Source organism: Eucyclogobius newberryi, unplaced genomic scaffold (genome assembly GCF_026437365.1).
Source record: "Eucyclogobius newberryi isolate DKJ021-1_F unplaced genomic scaffold, fEucNew1.0.hap1 SCAF_8, whole genome shotgun sequence".
NCBI classification, from domain to species: Eukaryota; Metazoa; Chordata; class Actinopteri; order Gobiiformes; family Gobiidae; genus Eucyclogobius; species Eucyclogobius newberryi.
In genome coordinates, this window is record NW_027316500.1 from 7201921 (window position 1) to 7206986 (window position 5066).

Genomic DNA, 5066 nt, shown 5'->3' on the forward strand with positions numbered 1-5066 from the left:
AACTAACGGTATTACTGCTGAAGAACGATAATGTGAACGCGTTCATTCTGGTGTCTGTGAACGGCATAAATCGTTCTTTTTATTTTCGTTCAATAAAGTGTCAGATTTCTAGAGACTTACAGGCGAAAAACACACTGTTATGTTGCCCAAAAAGAGCCTATGTCTGGCAAGTGTGAGAGCTCCAGAGTTGTAGAGGCGATAGATCGCGGAGACCGCACCGCACTGCGCATGCGCAACAAAACAAAAAGCAGCATTGACGCGACCGCAACGTGAAGTCAACAGAACCGCAACAATCGACCTGCTACGACCAGTTACGTGAGTTTTCTGATAAGGTCGGTGAGGATGGGAACAATCTAACATTTATGTGCAAACTTTGCCCAGCAAGTTTTCCCTCATGTTTTTGAGAATATACAGTGGGGCTGAATATGTGTGGACTGAATGGACAGCAACACATGGAAGTCTGTCCCTTCAATGTGAATGTAAATCCTGGGTAAGGATTCAAAATTGGATATGAAGATGAAATCTGACACATATTTTCAGCAATAAACTAATAAAATAATTGCTGCCTGTGGTTGTATTTGGGCTGTGGAAACTAATGCATAATATTGAAAAAAATAACTGAACTAGTTCATTTTTGGACCTGTGAACTTAGTTCAAAATTTTGAATTATGAACTATGAACTGAACTAGTTCATTTTAAAATGTATGAACTATGAACTGAACTAGTTCATGTAGAAAGTGAACTTTCCCAACACTGCCGGTGGACAGGGCTTACGCAGCTCAGAGTAGGATAAATATCCGAGTTCTCAGACTAGATCTGACTCTTGGATGAGAATTGAACGTCTTGTTCAACGTCAGTGTCCAACTGAATCTGTTTCTACAATGGAACACTCCGGGACGAATGAGGAATCACCAATTTATAACTAACTACCCCCCAAAAAATACATAGTATGTCTTAATGTGTTTGGTCCCTGTTTTAACTAAACCACTTACACCACGTGTTTGGTGGGCTCTTTTTTTATTAAAATGATTTTCAAGGGTTTTGTAATTGGTGTTGTTTTTTCCTGGGACTGGACCACATGTCTTGAGGAACGAGGCAGTCGTCTGAAGTGCAGATGAAGAGTGAAAGTGGGCCATGCGGTGACTGATGTGCTGCGCTTAGTGCCACTGGCAGCTCCCCCCCTGCCAGCCTTCCAGCAGCGCATGGGGCAACAGCTGCCGATAAGACGCCAACAAAACCACACAAACCACCCAGGGGCAGTTTACTAGCACGGGCTGAGGACGTCGATACTGGAGGTGCCTTTGAAATCTCTGCAATCAGTAAACAACAAGAACTTGAGGTGTGAGGGGTAGAAATCTGGGGAGAAAACATTGAGAGTAACTTTGACGGTTTGTTCTCGGTGGATTTTCTAGGGCAAGCAAACAAAGTACAAGGGCGCAGCCTCCAGTTAATAAACAAGTTATTTGTTTTAACCAACCTGCAGCGACGACCCATAGCTAAACAAATCCTTGTGAATGTCCACAACAAAAGTGTTTGTGTTGTGTCTATGTACGTCAAATATCAAAACTATTTTATGTGTTTTTATTACCAAGGCTTTTATTTTACGCTGAATTTATGAAATTGGATTTGTTTTCATTTGAATTAATTGAGTTATGAAGCAGAAGGACTCTACTCATTGCTTCAGTCTGGATTTAACCGGAAGTTAAACCGAAAAGTTTTACGCAGATTTTTTTAGCACCGAATTAAAAAAACAGCATCTATATTTTTACACACTGAAATTTTAAAACACAGTACAAAATGAAAGCATTGTATTATTTTCCCAAGATTTTAAAATCATTGTGTTTTTGAACGCTGATTTTTCTTAATTTTCATATTTAAACTTTTTTTTTCACTTGATTGGGTGTTTAAAAAAATCAGTTCACTTAATTCAGATGCCGAGAATTCAATTACATAAATTCAGGTTAAAATAAAAGCTTTGGTAATAAAAACACAAAATAACCTTCATACTGTCCAAACCATGTACGCTCATTACATTACTACACTGCTGTGCCCGTTGCACACTAAACAGAGGCAAGAGGGTGTTCTTGCATGCTTGGGATACTAAAGAAGTCGGACTGAAGAGGGCGCTGCCATCGTTCTCCTCTCCCAGAAGGAAGACTGTGTCAAAGATTGGATATTTCACAATTCCCAAGATCTTTCCTTCAAAGACCACTTTGTTGCACTTCTCCGGAGTGTCCTGCCAACGCGGCCTGGAGCCGGGCACTATCATGCAGCGACATGAGCTGATGGTTGTGGATGAATGGCACCACAATGGACATGTGGGTCTCTTGTGAATATAAAAAAAGTCATTAAGAATTCAAGCAAAACCAAAGCGTTTATAATTTTGTTCAGTGTAGGTTGAGAGTGGCATTTTCTTGAGATGGAGAATTTAAAAACTTGGGAAATGTTCCAAGGTAAATCCTGAATGAACCAAACAAACAAACTGCTCGCTATCCATTCGGCTAAACTCAGACAAAGTTGAACGATCCCTTTAGTTTATTTCAGTATTGCGTGGGGAATTAAGAAGATAATTAGTCATTTATCATTTGAAAATAAGTAAATAAACTACTCTAACCTCATACTAACAGTGTTTAGTGCTTTGTTCATGGATTCTTTGCACAAGTCTACAATGTTCATTAGCCATCTTATTTCTTCCTTCTGTTTTTTTTTTTTGCACGTACAACTATCATGTTTGCTTTGATACAGACGAACCGTGAGCATCTTTGTAAATAAAGGAAAAGTATGTCATTTTGACTGGCCAGGAAATCCTTTTATTTAGCTTTATAAGTCAAATGAATTAATGGGCATGTCTCACAATGGCCCGTTTTTATTTTCTGTGAAACAAATTCAAAAAGTGGGAGCATAAACCACATTCTGAATTTGATGTCCAGATACCCAGATGTCGAGTAATGATTAATCTCTTGTCAGCAAATACAAGAATGATTCACAGAGACACAGAACACACCACATACTTTCTCCTAATGAGCTCTGTGTTGTTTGGGAACACTAAAGCAAAGAATGGATTCAGGCCAATGCGAGGAACAGGGGGAGCTCAAATATCTGTACAGCAGCGTGCTCATATGGTTTTAAAACAATTCAAGTTTCAGTCTCTTGCTGTTTCCTTTACCTTTGCCTTGCGTCTTGTTTGATTTTGGAACATGTTCAAAAAAGATTAGTGCTGCTCGTTAGTATCTTTATCCAATGCCGTGTACTTTTATGTGTTCATCCCTTATTTCAATTTAGTAAAAAAAAGAAAAAAGTCCGTGGTAAATGTTCTAATTTAGCATTGCTCGACCAGCATGTGCAATTGTTTTAACATTCCCTTTTCTTTTTATTGCGCTCTCCAGGGCTGATTATTGCTGTAGAGCTATTGTACGTTTCAATTCTTACTTGATTAATGATAAATCAACATAAAGATACAATACCACAATGGCGGGCAGGTAATTTAAAAGAGGTTGTCTACAAGCAGGTATTATAACTACTGGCAATGGTTGTGAATGACAGCTACAGAGATAAAATGTAAGACATTTTGTTTTCAAGGCTCAGAGCATCTTCAAAACTCTAGCTCTTGTAGAAGATTTCAGATCTGTAGTGGTCAGTTTCAAAAGTAGTTCAATAAAGGGACGGAAATAGCAAACAACTATATATACAGTAAAGCTGCATTATCCCACTTTTCACTTGAAATGAATTAATGATGTTTTTTCCCCCACAGCATGTATTGTAAAAGCAGCACTTAGTGACAAAATCCTCATGCTGAAAAAACCCACTCAGATATTAGTGAGTGGTACCAGAGCCTGGTTTAAAGACATTTACAATTGTATTTAACATGATTTGTTTATTTAATTGGACACAACTTACCAGATACACTAAGCATTTTTGATTAAGACAAAATGTATATTTTTAGGTTAACTGGACAAATGCAGACAGAAACAGCAGATTTAGTGGTTTGCAAAAATATTCATACCCCCTGAAACTTTTCCCCTCACAACCCCTAACTGAAGTTGTACTGGCATTTTTTGGAAGAGGAGAAAGACAAAGGGGCACACAATGGTGAAGTAGAAGGAAAAGTATACATGATTCCCAGATTTTAAAAACAAATATAGAATGTGCAATTGTATATATATATATATATTAAGGGAATGTTGGGAGCAAACCAGGTATAAAGTGGAGAAGTTTAAAACAGGGTTAGGTGCATGGACGGTTCCCCAGCTTTGAACCTGTCATGGAGCACTGTTCTATCCATCAAATGTAAAGAGTATGGCACAACTACAAACCTACCAAGACATGGTCGTCTTGGAGGAGAGCTCTGATCAGAGCTGCAGCCAAGAGGCCCATGGGAACTCTGGAGGAGTTGCAGAGATCCACTACTCAGGTGGACTCAGGAAACACAGGAAACACTCTTAGTTGTGCAGTACACTGGCCTTTATGGAAGAGCGGCAACAAGAAGCCATTGTTGAAAACAGCCATAAGAAGTCCTGTTTGCTATCCTGTTTTTTGTATAAAAGCAAAATGCTATGTGTGTTTAAAGCAAATGGAGCACATGACTCTGAACACACCTCCCCACTGTCAATCATGGTGATGCATCATCAAGTGGGCTGCTTTTCTCTGGAAGGGACAGGGAAGCTGCTCAGAGTTGATGCTAAGATGAATGGAGCCAACTCCATGACAATCTTGGGGGGAAAAAACTGTTTGCGTTCACCTTCCAGCAGGACAACGGCCCTAAACATACAGCCTGAGCTGCAATGGAATGGTTTAAAAAATAAATAAATAAATCATATTGATATGTTGGAAAGGCCACTTGAGAATCTGTTCACAAACACTCACCATCAAATCTGACTCAGGGAGGCTTATGCACGCTGCACTTTTCAGTGTTTTTTATGTTTTGGTTTTGTTTTTTTTATTCTGGAAATCATGTATGATGTTCCTTCTACTTCATAATTGTGTGCCGCTGTGTGTTGCCCTTTCACACAAAAAATGGCAATACAGTTTAGTTGCGTTTGTGGTCATGACGTGACAAAATGGGGAAA